The sequence below is a fragment of the Fukomys damarensis genome, unplaced genomic scaffold (assembly GCF_012274545.1).
Source record: "Fukomys damarensis isolate Sample0158 unplaced genomic scaffold, DMR_v1.0_HiC HiC_scaffold_5, whole genome shotgun sequence".
Classification (NCBI taxonomy): domain Eukaryota; kingdom Metazoa; phylum Chordata; class Mammalia; order Rodentia; family Bathyergidae; genus Fukomys; species Fukomys damarensis.
In genome coordinates, this window is record NW_022900917.1 from 51,130,513 (window position 1) to 51,149,126 (window position 18,614).

An 18,614-nucleotide genomic window follows, 5' to 3' on the forward strand; every position below is an offset into this window, starting at 1 on the left:
ATATCTAACTAAAATGCATAATTGGAAATAAACATGAAAGTGCTCAAAGATTTACACTGTGTTTTTCTTTATTAAGACTAAATAACTGGAATGAAAAAATGTGAAGGGGCACTAGGGAGGAAGAAGGGAAGACAGGAAGGAAGGGAAAAGGAAAAAAAACAAGAAAAGAAAGATAAAATGAAACAAAGCTTTTGTAGATAAGGAGGCAAAGAAAAGTTGAAGGAGGAGGGGATTGGGAAAGACATAAAAAACAAGATATATCACATAGAAAAACAAATTCCATATGATGAATATAATCATTACATATATTGAAATTGTACCAATAAACTTAATTAATAAATAACTAAAATGAATTTAAATATCCAATACTGAGACGTTGTTAAATTTATAGAAAATGTAGCCTCTGTAGTTACATATTCCCAAGTATACAGCCGTAGAGCAGAATACTTAAAATCTTCTCATCCAATTAAAAGGTGCATAATGGCCTAATTAGTTTAGTCAAGGCAAAAAGAGGTTGGGGCCTGGATTAATTTAATTTCCTTGAGTCTTTCTTAGTTAAAAGAAGGTGGGAAAGGTCACTCAGAACAGGAAAGTTCTGTGAAATTCATTCTCAGGAAGAAAGACAGGTGAAAGAAACTCACTTGTACTCTCACATCAGCTAATGTAAGCAGCGAATATTACATACTATTTGGTAAAGGTTGGTAGCCATAATCACTCGCATGATTTTTATTTTTGCTATCCTTGGTAAGCTCTCCACTGTGGTTAACAATAAAAATCGAAAGGTACCAATGGTCCATGTGCCTCTCTTCACTTCAGGAAGGAAACTGTGAGGCGATGAGAGCGTGTCCTTCCCCACAGCCCAGCCGGAATTGGTGAATTGGAACTGTTGTCTGTTTGAGTTTCTTAAAATAAAAGTACTGGATCTCTTACACTCAAGACCATGTAGTACATGCTTTCATTTTTCTTGAGAAAATCCTAGGAAGTAGAGTGGCTGGATTATTTAATAACTATATGCTTTGTTTGCCTTAAAAAAATCTAAATGTTTTGCTAATAGCTGCACAATTTTACATTCCCACCAGCAATGTGTGAGTTTTGATTATGCTACATCTGGCCAACACTTTTTATTATCCTTCTTATTTTAGTTATTCAAGTAGGTATGAAGTGGTGTTTCACTGCGGTTTTAATTTGTATTTCCCTAGTGACTAATGACTCATGTTTATTTGCTATAAATTTTATAGTTTTATATTTTACATATTGGTCCATGATGCATTTTGAATCAATCTTTATATGTGGTAAAAGGTATGACTCAGAGAGATCATGTTATAGTCAATGGATGTGCACTTCACAACTGTTCCACTATCATTTATTGAAAAGACTCCTATTGAATTCCCTTTGCACAAATTTCACCCAATACAACTTGTTTTTTGGAATTTATAAAGAAATTTAACACTATTTTGAACCTAGTACTCTCTCTAATAGAACGCAAGTTAATCAGTTGTAAAGATCCATACTTTATTTATCTTTAAAATATATTTGATGCTAATAAATAAATAAACAGATTAAAAAATTCATTTGACGTAGAAAAGAATATAAGTCCAACATGGAAGGTTCAAATATAAAATCTAACCTCAGAGAACAGTAGATATGTAAATAGATGTTACTTTTCAATTTCCCTCATGGAAAAAGTTCAAAAGAAGTTATAAAGGTGTTAGGGATAGTGGCACGCATCTGTAATCCTGGCCACTCAAGACCTTTAGGCAACAGGATAGCAAGTTTGAGTCCAGCTTGAGTAGATAGGGAGACTCCGTTTCAACACAAAAATTAAAGAGGAGCCTGGGGATGTAAATCAATGCTCCCTAGGTTCACTCTACAGTATTTTTTTCTCATTGAGTTTATTGGTACACTTTAGGGATACAGTACAGTTACATTCATCATTGGGATCTTGTACCTTTATGTGACAGGTCTTGGTTCTCATTTTTTCCCCTTGTCCCTGCCCTCCCTTCACCCCCTCCTCCCCTCCATATTTACAAACACTATTTTTCCATTTTTTCATTTTCTCATATTTTTCTTTTCCCTTATTACCTTTCCCCTACCCTTCCCAATTTCCCCACACCTTTAGCCCTTTTCTTCTTATTTCACATTGTCAATTATATCATCAGGATCTTATGTACCATTATAGTTTTTCACACCATTCGGTATTTACATGTGTGTGACATTTATTCCACTTAGGAGTATATCTCAATATGTTTCAATGTACAGTATGGAAATACACACACACACACACACACACACACACACACACACACACAGGAAGAAAGCCTTGACAGAAGACAGGGAACTTTACTGAGGTGCACACAATCAGGATAAAGGATGAAAGCAGGAATCTGCATGTCAGTAGAGAAAGACAGGGGGAGAGAGAGAGGGAAGGGGAGGAGAGAGTAGGAGAATGGAAAGGGGACGGAAATGGAGAGGAGGGGGAAAGAAAGGAGAGAGAGAAGAGAGAAGTAAAAAAATAGAGGAAGGAATAGAAAGAGGAAGAGAGAGAAGGGAGAGAAAGGGTAGGGGTAGAAGGTTAAAAGGAACAGACAAAGAAAACAAAAAGCTGGTCAGAAATTATTATGCAGGCAGCATGACCATAAAAACCTGGAAAAGTATCTTTAATTTCTGCAGTCACCTTGTTTCCTCTACATGGTTTCCTACTACGTATTTTTGTAACTGATACATAAACAAAATTTACAACCTCAAGTCTGTTTTAGGAGCCATCCAGGAAGAACAGAACAGAGCTTTTCCTTCATTCCCTCAGTAGAAGGCAGCAGATGCAGCGTATGGAGCGGGAACAGCCGGAGAGGGCCTTGGGCCTCGGAAGATCTCTTATTCCTCACGGCTGCTCTGCTTTCTCCCCAGGGTCGATCCACAAAACACATGGGTCAAAGTTGAACCTCAAGCAGAGCCTGATGAAGAGTGAAGAATGTGAAGGGAACGATGGCTGTGCCTGAAAGGCCTCAAAATGATGTATTGTGAGAGGTATTTTCTGAGGTGGAAAAAATAAGGGAAGAGAGGAAATGCAACAGGTAGCTTTAGAGAAAGGCCTTTTTTGTACACTGCAGGTAAACTGCAGAATTAGAAAATGCCTCTGCTGTGTACATCTCCAGAGACGGCAACCCTTCTGTCCAGCCATGTGTCATTCTGGGACCAAGGAAAATGTGTTGGAATGTGTCATTGCAGGTAGCTGAGCACAGCCTCAGTCTGTGTTGATTCAATTCTCAATGCAACTCATGTATGAGTGACTTGCTTTTTAAATGTTGACAATGGAACAAAGACTGATGGTTCCGATGACAGCTGAATTTCACAAACATAATGAAATGTTTGCTTATCACCTGTAAGAAATAAATAGAAGATAATGTAACAGGAACGCATTCAGAAGAATGAGGGTTGGTACAGAGTTCACACGTTTGGGTTGCTTCTTGCCTCAGTGTCTGTACTGGATAGGAAAGCAGGATAAGAAGAGAAAGCCGTGCTTGCTGGCACTCACTGGTGATACACAGTCGGGTTCAGTAAAGCCATCTTTTCTGTCATCTGAAAAAGCTGAGTGTGGAAAATTCAACATTTGACAATTCATTGCTGGCCTCTCAGTACAGAGGTATGAGGTAGGGCAGAAGGTCCAGGGTGCACAGGGAAAGTAGCAACTTATCTTACTGAGCTGAACTTTAAAATGTCAATGACATGTACGTGAAATGTCAAATGAATCAAAACAGCACCACGTGTAGATGACCAAAATTTGAGTGCAAGACAGATATGGGTATCAAAAGTAGACTAAAACAATTACAGACTGTGACTAATTTTACCCGTGAAGAATGATAACAAACATAACTTAGATTTTTCTGTATTTCAATGTAAGTTTCAAAACCTGTACACCTTCCAAATTAAATCCAGATCCCCCAAAATTAATTTTGTTTTTAGTCTTCTGTGAAAGTAAGTAATCATTTCATTTTACATAAAGTTCTTAAGCTTCTGTTGGGGGAAAAGAAACTACATTTTCTAAATTATGATCTAATAGCCTATTTGAAGATTCTGGCAGGTAAGTGACATTTTGTTAAAACTGTGAGAGGTTGTGCCTGCAACAACAAAGAGAATTGCATTTCAGAATACCAGTTGTTGGCCAGGCATCTCACTTTTTGATATTAATTTATTGAATCAATTAAAATATAGACATATGTAGTATATTATTACATATCATAGTATTATTATACTATTATTTTGTTATTATTACTACTGCCAACATAGCGGTATATATTTTAATATTTTTTTAGTCAATAAGAAGGAAATTAAGCCAAAATTGCATTTTATTGTGTATGAAAAGACACTTCAGAATTCCAAAACACTCTCACTGACTTCCTTTCCATGTCTGCTTTGGTATTGCAGTGGTGGTGAACGTAGGGCACACAGGCCACTGTGCGACCTAAAGGTTTCCCATCACTGGTGTAGGGTGTCTTTCCCTTCCTGCTCATGGCTCTCTTTCCCTAACATTACTTCCTCTCCCTCTCCTCCCATCCCTCTTTTCCTCACAATAGATGTGTGCATGAAGCAAGTACATCATCATTTCCTAAGCATCGAGTATGTACCAGGAACTGTGCTCAATTCTGTGGATGCATGTATTTAATACATAAAATATTTTGAATTGGTTCTGTGAGTTAAATAAAACAATTAATGGGGCAGAACAGATATTCAATGTGTATTAACTTGGAATACCTGATCTTTGCCCTTATTGAGTATCATATATAATGTCTTAGAATCTTGTCCAGCAATAAGAGTACTACTCACCCCATTCTGTTCCTTTGATATAAATTTTGTTTTCCAGCACATAAGATCTGGCCCCTGTAGCCAATTCACCGTTAGGACCCCACATTCTAATTTTAAATAATATACTTAAAATATGTGTTTATAATATCTGAAAAGTATTATATTTATGAAGATAACATTTTAAAGAAACTTCTTTCTGTTCTAAAGAGATAACAGGGATGCTTACTGTGTATCTGGTACTGTATTAAGTACCTCATAAGGAAATGTTACTTAATCTTCACAAAAACCATAAAAGTTGGTGATAATAACACGATTTAGGGGTTTGGGGGAAAAGCTTAGTGATAGATCACGGCCTTAGCATGTTTAAAACCCTAATTTCAGTGCCCAGCATCAAATAAGCAATAATATTATTCCCAATATTACTGTCATTCTATAAATAAGAAAACTGAGCTTAGAGGAATGCAATAATCACCTTTCTGCCACTGTGACAAAATACCTAAGGTAAACATCTTAGAGGAAGAAAATTTTATTTTGATTCATGATTTCAGAAGTTCCCGTCCATGGCCACTTGACTCTGACCCTTTGGGCCTGTGAGGAGGCGGAACATGATGGAAGGAAGCGTGCAGTAGAGCAAAGCTGCTCACATCATGATGACCAGAAGGAGGGAGACCCAGTGTCCCCTTCAAGGGTAGGCTAGCAATGAACTAACTTCGTCCACTAGGCCTCACTTCCTGAAGGTTCCACCACCTCCCAAAAGTACCACAGGCTGATGACCCAGCTTTCAACATATGGGCCTTTGGGGAACATTCGCGATCCAAACTCTAACAAGGAGTAACTAAATGCATACGGTTAGTAGGAGATCAGCTTAGATTCAGTCAAAAAGACCAACTACATACCCAGCCTAAGCTCATTACCTTCTTCTCAGTGTTGCGAGCCAGACTTTAACATGCTATCTTGGGAAGTATTTTCTTTAAAAATCTGTAGTCTCTCCACCACTGTAGAATCAGAATCCAAGCATACTTAGTTTCACAGATTTATCTAGACAGGCTTGCAACCAAGTGTGTTACAGTCTTCTGCCTCTTGGTAATAGAAACTAACTTGGAACACAATTCTATTCCTTTCTTATTTATCCTGAAACCTTTTTCCCTGAACATGAATTCTAAATGTGCGGCAATTTGTACTCGATTTTCACATCACCTCATCATCAAAGCCCCTCTTTCTGCTTATCTGACAGGCACAAGCCTCCCTCCACTCTCGCTGTTTGAAGAGGAGTAACTGCCAGAGAGCGAGACAAAGAAACAGTTGCTCTCTGTGGTTTCCTGTTCCTCGTTCTACTGCATCTTTTTCCACTACTCTATCCTTTTGCTACATGAAAGAGGGGAAAAGAGAAGAAGAGACAAAGGTAGGCTAGCACAATCCCATTAAGACCCTACAGCACCCAAGGGCTAAGTACTTAGAAAACCATTTAAAAATTCTACACTTATCTTAAAGAAATGCCATCTTGCCTTTTGCCATGCAAATCTCTAGCTAGATGTAGCTTATTTAAATTAACTGGAAGATAAGAATTATTAAAACTAGCATGTAGGTGCAATCAGTTGCTGTATCAGAGCTCAGTAGCCTGTATCATTTCTACCTTCAACAATACTTCTGAAAACATCTAAAGGTTGAGGTTACCACTCTCTTTCAGGGGTCTTTGGGCAATGCACTTATTTCCTTTGGGCTTTCCATTTTCTCCTTTGTAGACTTTAAGGTTCATACTAAAATACTTCTAAAGTAATATTCCAAATACTAGTATCTTGTTACCTTATTAAAATACTAACAGCATCTTTAATATAATTTTTTCTGCTTCTAGTGCTTGTACTTGTGCAGAGGGGAGAAGGGCTTATTTTTTTCAACAGTTCTCAGTGGAAAATATTAGATTATTGTTTACTTGATTAGCACCAAAAAGAATAAGATATTCTAGGCTATATTATAAAAAGTAAAGTTAGTAGAGCAAAGGAGGTAAAATACCCATTATTCTTTATTATTTAGGTGGCATTTAGATAGACATTTTAGTTCTGGCCAGTGTACTTGTAAAAGACACTGGTAATCTAGAAAGCATCCAAACAATAATGAAAAATCTAAGTTTTTTAATAATTATATGTATAAAACAACTGAAAACACTTGGAATATTTGATATGGAAAATTATTGTCTTGCCATATATATGAATAATAATCTCTATGTGAAATTCCAATTTATTTAATGATGCTTCAGAAAGCAGAACCCAGTGAAAGGCTTGGAAATTACAAAGAAGTAGTTTTGAGTTTGATAGAAAAGGAAACATTATAATAATAAGTTTTTAAAGATTCAAATCATTTTTCTTGAAAAATAATTCTGTATTATTGACCATTTAAAATTAGTGGCTGAATGGGCAATGATTATGAACTTGGTCACATACATTTCTACATTTGCACTGAGCTTGATCATCGGATGTCTGTGTTTCCTAACAAAGCAAGACTGGAAAGTACAAGCACATCACCTTAGCCACCCTGCATCCAGGTGACAACAAGGCCAATTCTTTTCCACAGTTGAAGCAAGCAGGAGATGTATAACAAAAATGTACCTTTGTTTCTTTGGAAGAGGTTATAATTAATATTCCCCAGTCTGAAAAGCTATAGCAGGCTCATTAATTTATAACTAGTTTCAACTTTCTCAAAACCATGTCTACAAAGTGAAGATCACTGTACATGTCTGCCATCAATCAGAACCTCTTTCCCATGATTATATTTAATCTGGTCTTTATGATTACAGTTCTTAAATTTGTCATCAGTTTTCCCTGGATTAAATCTTAAAAAGTGACTACATTTTTATAGCACAATTGATATTCTTTAGAAACAAGGATTACTGTGCAGTAGAAAGCTTTGCAAAAAAAACAAAACAGGTTTTTTGACATCATATTTTAAGGATAATTCATGAGGCTGAGGGAAAACAAAAGCCAGCTTAAATATTTGTATTAAATTAGACAATTTGATAAAACATATGGTCATCTTCTAAAGAAATAGATGTTCCCTAGTCATTCACACTAGCTTTTAAAGCACTGAATGTGATTTGGCCTCCCATTAGACAAATAATTTCTGATCATGTCAAAATCTTTGTCATTCAATTTAAAAATATTTTTCTAGCTCTCTAGGTTTCCTGGACAGTTTTGCTTTTACATCAAACCAAGGTGCTCTCCTACTAGACAAGATGAAGTACTCAACTATGTTTTGTGAATCATGGTTTCTAAATGACAGAGACAAAAATTGACGTGCTTTCAGGACATAAATTAGGAATATAAATGTTATTTTCAACAGTTAATAAGGCAAGAGAGAAAAATGTTTCCCTCTTGTAGAATAGAAAGAATTAAGATGATGAATCATAGCACCCATTTGATTTACATATTTTTGAACACCTCTGAATTAATAGTCCACAATGGAGACCAGGCCTGTTAGAGAAGAAATGAAAATTCCATAACCAAATTCCTGGGGTTTTGTTTTTCAGAGAGCTATTAATACTGGTGAATGTTGTGGTGCTTCAGATAGACGTTCAGTCCATTTAAAAACACACAAACTATAAGAAAGAATTAAAATTGTGTCATTAAATATATACTGACACTGAATCCCAGATAAAGATTCATAAAAAGAAAAAAGTCCTTGCAATCACTGAAGCACCTCTAACAAGGTATTTTTATGGTGTCTGTTCAGCACATGGTGAATTTGAATTTGAAGTATATCTCAACATCAAAAACTTCTCTATGTCACCCTAATAGAGAGAGATCTTCAACCACAGTGACCTTTCCCTCCTTTGAAGCCTGTTTACACTACAGGACCTGATAAATGAGTTATACCAAGGACATAATAATTCCAGATCATATCAAAATCTCTTTCATGTAGTTGAAAAACATTTTGATTGTACTCAAAATATTACAGGTGAGTGCTGGGTTTTAACCCTCCCAGAGACACTTGCCTTTTGCAAGACTTATGTCCTGAATCCGTCCTCTGTCTATATTGTAGACTACTGCAGTTGTCCTGAGGGAGATGGATAGCCATGGATGGGAAAAAAAGCCTTTCCAAAAGTTCTAAATCCAAACCACATGCGGAAATCTGCTATGAATTCCTGCTTTCAAAATTACAGCCACTACTGCCACTTCCTTAGGGTGAATTGTAGTGTACCCCCTCTGAATTAGACATGACTAAAAGTGCTTCACTGACTTCTAGCCTCATAGGAGTTGTCTGTGAAATGCTCCTGGAGTAACTGGATCTCTGGTACCATATTTGAGCATGTAGGGTGCTGCAGCCTTTGGAGACTGAGTAATTGCAAGTGTCTTATTAACACAGGAATTCACTTATCCATTCATGGAATATTTATTGAGAAACCACTAGATTGTAAACACTCTTCTGGAAGTGAATGACATGATCCTTTCTCTCAAGGTGCTATGGTCTAAACTCCACCTAAAGAACTTTCTCCTTTAGTCTTACCATGAGAGCAAACTTGAAAGTACAATGAGTATAGGGGTGTGAACTGAACTTTACTATTTTTCCCCCAAGTTTGTGCATTCCAGAACTTTATAGGCTTTGCTGCAGTTTTAATATAATACCATGCCATGTAAATAGAACATATGCACAGCCATTTTGAAACTAATGTTTCTGTTTAAATCTAAGATGCAACCTGGAGCTTTGAGGAGCTTCCCATAAATGGAAAAGGAGCCCCAAATTTCTGGGATTAAAAAATGCATTGTCTTAGCTTTTAAATGATAAATCAGCTGTTCTCTGATCGAAATATGGATTTAGCATCATGTTTTAAAATCTTATATCTTCATTTTTTGAAACCTAAAAGTCACAGTCTGATTTTCATTATTCTTCTAAAGAGAATATATTCTTGTGATAAAGTTTGCAATAAGAATAGAAAAAAATACCAGATCAACAATATGTTATATGTAGGTGAATGTGGATAAATAATTAGAATATGCATAACTAATTTAAAAATCATAAAGGAAAATGTATATGATTCTCTTTCTTGTCATGTCTTTTTGTTTCATTTTTCAAACTTCATAATTCCTTGGCAAAGAATCACTTGCAAATCTCAGGACCATAACTCTAGATTCAAATGTTAGATGAATGTTAGACATTTAAATATATGAATTACCAAATTATAGAGCTAAGAGATAGACCTTCTTTTTATTACCTGGTTGTGTTTCTCAGTAAATGCATTGTAGCCTCAAGATATTACTTGATTTTCTAACTGCAATATTATTTTAGTTATAATATCTTAACTGTCATATATATTGAATTAAGTCAGTCAAATTCACTTTAATAAAGGGCTTAATTCAAAATACTACTAGTTTTTAAAAATAATTAAGTTTGATTCAATTTGAGTACACTAAATATCTCCACTTAAGGTTCTGTGCAACTCCGAAAGAAATGTGAGGGTGATTTGCCAATTGTAGTCACTGGGAAAAAAAACTAGTAAATCTCTGCATGTATATTATATTTTTTAAGACCTACTTACTAGTTTAAATGTATTTAAAAACCTGTTCTATGATCTACATAATAAAGAAAGGTTCACAGTTTGATATTTCAAAAGCAATGTAAGTACGGAAATAACAATTCCTGTTTAACTCTGTGTGGTTAATCTGCAGACCAATTTTACCAGACCTTTGGTTAAAGCCACCCACGTTTCTGTAATTGAGACAGGCCGATACCTTGGGTGGTCACTTAAATGTTGATTCTTCTTACATTATGCCTCACTATTCCTTTTGATTTTCTACCCCAGTTTCAGAATCCTCAAGTTCAGCTTCCAAGCAGCACCACATGAAGTTACTTTACTGTGATTATAAAAAGAAAGGGTAAAGTGTGCACTATTTTCATGCCCATCACAATCATCATCCCATGAATAGATTCTTGATCTGACATTTTCTATTCTTATTGCAATCTTTGTCACAAGAATAAGTTTTTTTTTCTTTAAAAAATGTTTCATCCATGCTGTGAAAGCCAGAACCAAAGTCTCTTCGTCTGACCTTTTTAATGTTCTCCCATTTGGTTGGGCCCCCATCTATCTTCTTTTCTTTTAACAGCATTGGTAACTTAGGAGAAAGAGGTAGAATAGCTAGTCAATCAAAATGAGACTGTATAAAAGGTTAAAACAGAATAGTTTACTGCCTTTCATAGATAACACTAGCCATTGAGATTGTCATATCCTGTTCTTGTAACAAAAAAAAAAAAAGTGGCAAAGAAACAGAAAATGGCGCAACATGAGTCCATTCTCATAACAACAATTGTACTAGAATGGAAGCTGGTACAAACAACCTATTCCTCTTCTTATCTATAACTTGGAAACATGTAGCTCTATAGGACTATAGCTACAGTTATCTTCAGGAAATTTCAACAAATTCTTTTCTAATTAATAAATTTAAGTGAATTTTACAGTAGGAAAATACTGACCACAGATAGATCATAATTATCTGATTTCCATTCTCACCCATAGTAACATACATATCTCTCAAAAGAAATTAGTCCCATGAAATGTACTAAGTATACCAAACAATAAAATGCTTCTGATTTGCTTGGGAGTTGATTTTGTAATTTCAAAAATAAAACATTTGCCAACAGATATGAAATTGAATTATTCCAGAAAAAAATAATTAGTCTAAATTTGTTGGCATTATAAATAGATTGCTACTGGTAGAAGTGGGTCACTATTTCTTTGATTGTTTTAATTGTTGTGATAGTCAAAGATGGTTATCCCTCCAAATGGCTGATATAAGACTACCATAGATTTTGAGGCCTAGATAATCCAATCTTTTTGAACACTGAAAAGTGCTAGAAACTCTTTACTTGCCCTTTCAATATATAGCTATCAATTGTTAGTAAGCAAATCATCTAAAGAAGTATTATGAGATATTTTGAAAGTGAGGCATCCAGACCTCAAAATATTTTTATTCTAAAATATATTTAAGTGTTCTCCAGCCTCCTACTAGGGCCCACCTGCTGGGCGTGCGACCTCCCCAACTGCACGCCACCAGATCCAGTAAGGAAGATAGCCATGTGGGCACCCTTGAAACACCCCCACGACCTGCTCCCCCTGCCCCCCTTCTCAAACCTCCTGATTGGGCCAGTCCTTGGGCCCACTCTGCAGAGGCATAGGTGGTCATGAAGGGTATTTTTCTGAGCTCCTAACTTTGAACATCTTTAAAGAAAGGGCAGGGGAAACCTGTAATAGAAATGAGAGGAGTTCAACTCTGCTGGTTGGGAAACTCAATTCAGACCTTGTGGACTGAGGTCAGTCTGAGTTGCAGGGACCTGCCATTGGCTACCAGAGATCAGGGGATTTGGTTCTGCACATGGCTGTACACATGGTATAATATGACAACAGAGACATAGGCTGAAAGAGGCCCTTCAAATTCTTTTATTTTTTTTTTCTTTTCCTCATTCCACCCTAAAATTTCTTGCTTTTTTCTGTCCTCTTTCTCCAACTCAGTCTCTTGCCCCACCATATTATCCCTCATCTCCCTTTTTATTCCTGCTCCTGCCCTAACTCAGACTTCTTCTCTTATTATTTTTTCTTTTTTTCTTTATATTCTTTTCTCCTGTCATTTTACCTCATTCATGGCTCTGTAGCTTCAAGGGAAGGCAAACCCCTGTTACTATTAAGGGAATATATTCTTGTCCTTATTCCTGCACTCTCTCTATCCCCTTTGAAGTTAAGAGCTTTGTAAAGAAATTATGGTCATTCTACGTCCTCTGGCTTCACTTCAAACCTTTTCCAATTCTTTCACTTATCTACTCCTCTTGTCCTAACTCAGTCTAACCCCCCTTCCTATATGGTAAAGATTCTATACTGAAAAGCGTATTCACTGCAAACATATTTTGGGCTGCTTCTTGATATTAATTTAATTCACATGGTTTAAAGGTGATAGATTAATGACTACCACAAGTGTTCAATTTGCAAGCTGTGCTTGATCCTATTGGGCTGCTGATTGTATCAGATGGGATAAAGGATTGTGATTGATTTAATGAGTTGTTTTCTCTGATATTATGAAAATGAGGATGTCTGTGAGTCATGAGAGACTCAAAAGCTAAAATGCAACTATATCAGGAAGATTTAAGTAATAACCCAGAAACTAAACCAAGGACAACCCAACAACAAAAATAAAAATGAGAAACTTCAGCAAGACACACAGACTTCCATTTCACCAATGGCAAAGAGTAGGGCAAATGAGAATGAAAAGTCTGATATTGAACCAGCAGGACACCCTGGACCCATAGCACAGTAGGTAACAAGACAGATCAATCAGGCTAGAAAAATTCAAATCAGAAATAATTTCCCAGTTAACCATAGAGATGATGAGCAAAATGGAGGTCATGATTCGAGACTCTAGAACAGAAACTGACAAAAAATATATGAGCTCAAGACCATGATAGTAGCCATGAAGACTCAGCATAATAAAGAAATGGAAACAATGAATGCCCAACAGAGGAAAGAAATGGAATCCATAAAACAGATTCAAACAGATATCCAGAGATTGAAAACTCTATTGAAAGTGTACACAACAGAATAAAAGATTGCAAAGATAGAATTTCAGATATAGAAGATAGGATCGCAGTTAGTGACTGTGAAAAAAGAGGTCTCTCAAAAATAGTAAAAGATCATGAGAAATTGATCCAACAACTTCTAGACAATGCAAAGAAAAAATAACATAACACTGATAAGAATCCATGAAAGAGCAGGAGAAAATACAAATGACTTAAAAAAGCTCTTCACAGAATTAATGACAGAAAACTTCCCAAACAGAAGGGAAGAATTAGACATACACATAAGTGAGGCATATAGAACTCCAACTAGCCACGATAAAAAAAATCTACACCTAGACATATAATAATCAAAATCCCAGAAATCCAACAGAAGAGCAAAATACTACAAGCAGTAAGAGAAAAGAAACAAATCACATGCAAAGGAAAGCTCATTAGAATCACAGCAGACTTTTCAACACAAACCCTTAGGTCAAGGAAAGCCTGGAGTGAGATATTTCAAGCCCTAAAAGAAAACAACCTCCAACCTAGACTGATGTATCCTGCAAAACTCTCTTTCAAAATAGAAGGGGAAATAAAATACTTCCACAACAAAGAACACCTGAGAAACTTCATCAAAGGAGCTGACCATCCTCAGTGGAGGAAAGATAGCCTCTTTAATAAATGGTGTTGGAAAAACTGGATTTCAACCTGCCACAGATTAAAACTAGACCCTTATCTTTCACCATGCACTAAATTAAAATCCAAGTCAATTAAAGATCTAAATATTAAAATAGAAACTCTAAACTTGCTGGAAGATAAGTTAGGCAGAACTCTCAAAGACACTGGATTAGGAAAAGACTTTAAGAACAAATCCTCAGTAGTATGGGAACTAGCACAAAGAACCAACAACTGGGATCTCACATTATTACAAAGCTTTTGTACTGCAAAAGAAACCATCAGCAGGACTAAGAGGCAACCTAAAATATGGAGAAAAAATTTTACCAGCTGCTCCTCAGACAAAGGACTATTATCTAGAATAAATAAAGAAATCAAAACAATCAGTCCCCCAAATATAAAGACCCGATTCAAAAATGAGCATCTGAAATGAACAGACATTTCTCAGACAAAGAAGTAAAAGCAGCAAGTAAATATATGAAAAAAATGTTCCACATCACTAGTCATTCAAGAGATGCAGATGAAAGCAACACTGAGATTTCACCTCACCCCACAAAGAATGGCTGCTATCAAGAAATCACACAATAACAAATGTTGGCATGGTTGTGGGGAGAAAGGAACACTTCTTCATTGTTGGAAGGAGTGCAGACTGATGCAACCACTGTGAAAATCAATATGGAGATACCTCAAAGAGCTTGGACTAGAGGTTCCATTTGACCCAGCCATCCCTCTGCTGAGTATCTTTCCAAAAGAACTAAAAAAATCATATCACAGTGATGTACGTGCACCAATATTTATAGCAGCACAGTTTTTAATAGCTAAAACTTGGAAACAGCCCATTTGACCATCGGTTGGAAACTGGATAAAGAAGATGTGGTTTTTCTATAAAATGGAATATTACTCAGCCATAAAGAATGAGAAAATGGATTCATTCATAGGAAAGTGGATACATATTGAAGATATACTCCTAAGTGAAATAAATAACTCACACATGTGTAAATACCAAATAGTTTCTCTGGTCTGAATAAACTGCAATAATACATAAGAGCCTAATAAGATTATTGACATTCTGAAATGGGAAGAAAGGGGCTAAAGGTGTAGGGAAGGTGGGATGGATAGGGGAAGGGTAATAAGGGAAAAGAAGAAAATGTGAGATAAAGAAAAGATGGAAATAAAGTGCTTGTAGATGGGGAGGGGAGGAGGGGGTGAAGGGTGGGCAGGGACAAGGGGAAAAAATGAGAACCAAGACTTGTCATGTAGAGTTACGAGATCCCAACAATGAATGTAACAACTCAATTAACTGAAAAATAAAATAAAATAAAACATATTTAAGCTATATTTTAAAAAATCATAAACCAGAGATTTGAACAGGCTTACTAAAGTGAATGCATATGTGGTGTGATGAAGATGGATGTATTAATTTCTTGCTTTAATATTAACTCAGTAAATTTTTGTTATACAAACGAATAAATGAGTGAGAGCTCAACTTCTCCCTTGTGTAGCCAACCATAGGTTGAATGCCTCAGTATTATGTCAAAATTTTAGGTTTTGTTCTTTGCTGGTTGCTCATTTTGTTTTTGTTTTAATATTTGTTTTCCCTATGGAACTTTTGGAGGACAGTAGAGAAGAAAGTTTAGAAAGGATACTAATGACAGGGAAATCGTGCATCCCCCTGGGATTTCTTCGTTAGCAGGTTGAGACAAATTTCTCAACCTGAGTATATAATTCAATCAATTGCTGACTGAATTTAGCGTGCACTGCTCTCTAGAACAAGTTGAAAATATTTGGTTTGATAAATTTATGGCATGGACCAATATTTAGTCCTTTGATGATCTTTTCTATAAAAGGCCAAATTTGTTATTCCCCATAATGGGCACTCCAATAGAGAATTGCTAAATAGAACAAATATTAACATGCCTGGAGTATGTAAATATATTTTTGAAACCCTTATTTTAAGGGCAAAACAAGACTTTATTAGTAACATTTAATTCGTGTACTTGCTTCAAAAATACTGTGAGATAGAAACTTTGGAGTAATGTTAAGGGTGTTTTATAAAAGATCTCCATAAAGAAGGTCAAAGTTATAGCCATAACTAGTCAGACAAGAAACAAGAAAAATCTGATGTTCTAGAGGGAGGTCAGGTCAAAGCTCATAGCTGTTATAAAATCACTTGGAGGTGGGGTGCTTTTCAAAAACTATAATAAAATTATTTATTGTAGTTGACTGATGTCATAGTTAACTTCCTCTAGACATCATAAAATCTGTGTCCTGAGAGCCGTTTTAGTCCATCATTTTCTTAGTGCTCTAGAAACACATCTTCTCTTTTGAAGAATTCTATTCTTTCTTGTCTTATATTATTTTGAACATCCCAAGTGCATTTTTTTTTTTTTGAGACAGGGTCTCACTACGTAGTTGAGACTGACCTGGAACTCACTATGTAGCCCAGGCTGGTCTTGAACTCACAGTGATCCTCTTGCCTTGGCCTCCCGAGTGCTGGGATTACAGGACTGTGCCACCACATCTGGCTCTACATGAATATTTTAATATTCATACCAAAAGAAGTCTTACTGCTTACTGCTAGTAGTTTTTCTGTGTTAAATGAAAAAATAAATTAGCATAAGGTCTTGCTTTTCTGTGCTTGAATTTGTGTTTTTAAAAAGCAAAAACAAGAACATAAAATTTCATTTCAAAAAAACATAAATGAACAGTTTGTACAAACAAAAACTCAATTTTGGAGGTTCCTTTTAAAGGTAAAATCAAGGGCTGGAGATTTAGCTCAGCGGTTCGGTGGCCTGCCTTGCAAGCGCAAGGACCCGAGTTCAATCCCCGGTACCAAAAAAATAAATAAATAAAGGTAAAATCAAGCAGTAAGAAAGCAAGGATAAAAGTTACATAACCACAGCAAGTGCAGGCTCACTAGAATCAGAGGCCTTATCTTGAGCTGAGTGAACTTCCCTGGATGAGATGATAAAGGACCAGTTCCCACTGTCCTGACAGACCATGGTATGAATGACATGGGAAAGGTTTCCTGATTCTATGCATGAAGGCTCTGACTATTCCATTTCAGGAGCAAGAACTGAGAGGCTCCCTGCAGTCAATGCAGACTCCTCAAATCAAACTCATACCCAGGGTCCTGAATGAGATGCTCCCACCTTCCTCTACAACTAACCTTTTGCAGTTTTCTTTCTATGCCTCTACTTTTCCATTTTTTGTGACCTGGATAAATCTTTTAGGGCTTTTAGGATTTGGTCCAAATGTTACATAATTGGGCAAATTTTCTGGACCCTCCAAAGGTTTAAAACATACACCCTTCCTAGGGATCAAAAGCATTCTGCACCCCACTGGCATCCACTTTTTTGAATAGTGATTACTTATCTAATTTTCTCTCCTTGTTGCCTATCAGGTTTGATCTTCATGAGGACAGGTACAAAATTCTATATCAATGAAATCTCACAGTCTTAACACAAAGTAGATACCAAGTAAATGTGTGAAAGAACACATTAACTTGAGGGAGAAATAACTTCAGAGTGGAAAGACTAGCTTGAGTCACCAAAGATTAAACTATATGACATACAAAACATGGGCCCTAAGCCTAAAAAGGTGGTCCACACATCCACAGATACAGCTATATCCAGAATCCAAAAGAGGATGCATACTGGACAAAGCATAGAGATTAGGGTTTGTGTGACCCCCTAGTTACAGTAGAACCTGTCTCTAACCATTAGAATTTGTGTAGTGTAGGACACTGAGAGCTTGCTGAGTAACTTTTACACTTCTATCATGTCCAAAAAAACCCTTGGTTTTAATTACCTCCTGGATGTTGTAATAAGATATTTTATATTGAAAAACACCCCACTCTATTATTATAGTTGAGATTCCTGAAGGTGGGAAATCCATAAAGTCATTCACTCCCTTGAAAGCTAGTAGGTATTGTGGTTAATGCAGTTATTCACATTCAAAGCTACAACTGGATATTTCTAAATTTTCATGGGATACTTAGGTTTTCCAATCAGTTAATGGTTATTCAAAACTAAACATGTGATAAATCTATAACTGTTTGAAACTAACCATCCCCCATGCATTGTGTTAATACTTTTCTCTGATTTTGGTCTATTTTTCATATTTTTGCAACTTCTTGTGAGTATAAAGTTGCTGCAAAATGAAAGTCAAAACAACATATTCTTGTGGTAGAAAAAATTCCCCTCTGTGTACAGATTAGATAACCAGAGAAGTCAGCCAATTTCCCAAGGTCATCCTTGGTCCCCAGCAGAACAGGAACTGGAATCCAGGCCTGCTTGCTCTCTCCAAAGACATGCTTACTACTGTTTTAGTATAAAACCTCCCTAATCCATTTGATTCTCCTTTAAGAATTTAATAAAACCATCATTTGATACTTTCAAAAGCATTGTTCAGCTCTTCATTCTTATTTTTAGAGTGAACATAACCCTTGACAATACAAACACCACACACACACACACACACACACACACACACACACACAGCTCTACTCCCATCTCCATCCTCGCCACCCCCACTTCACCACACCAGCAGCTATGATGGCTTGACAGAAGAAATCTAGAACAAAGGGAGTCAAAGCTGGCAGTGTTATT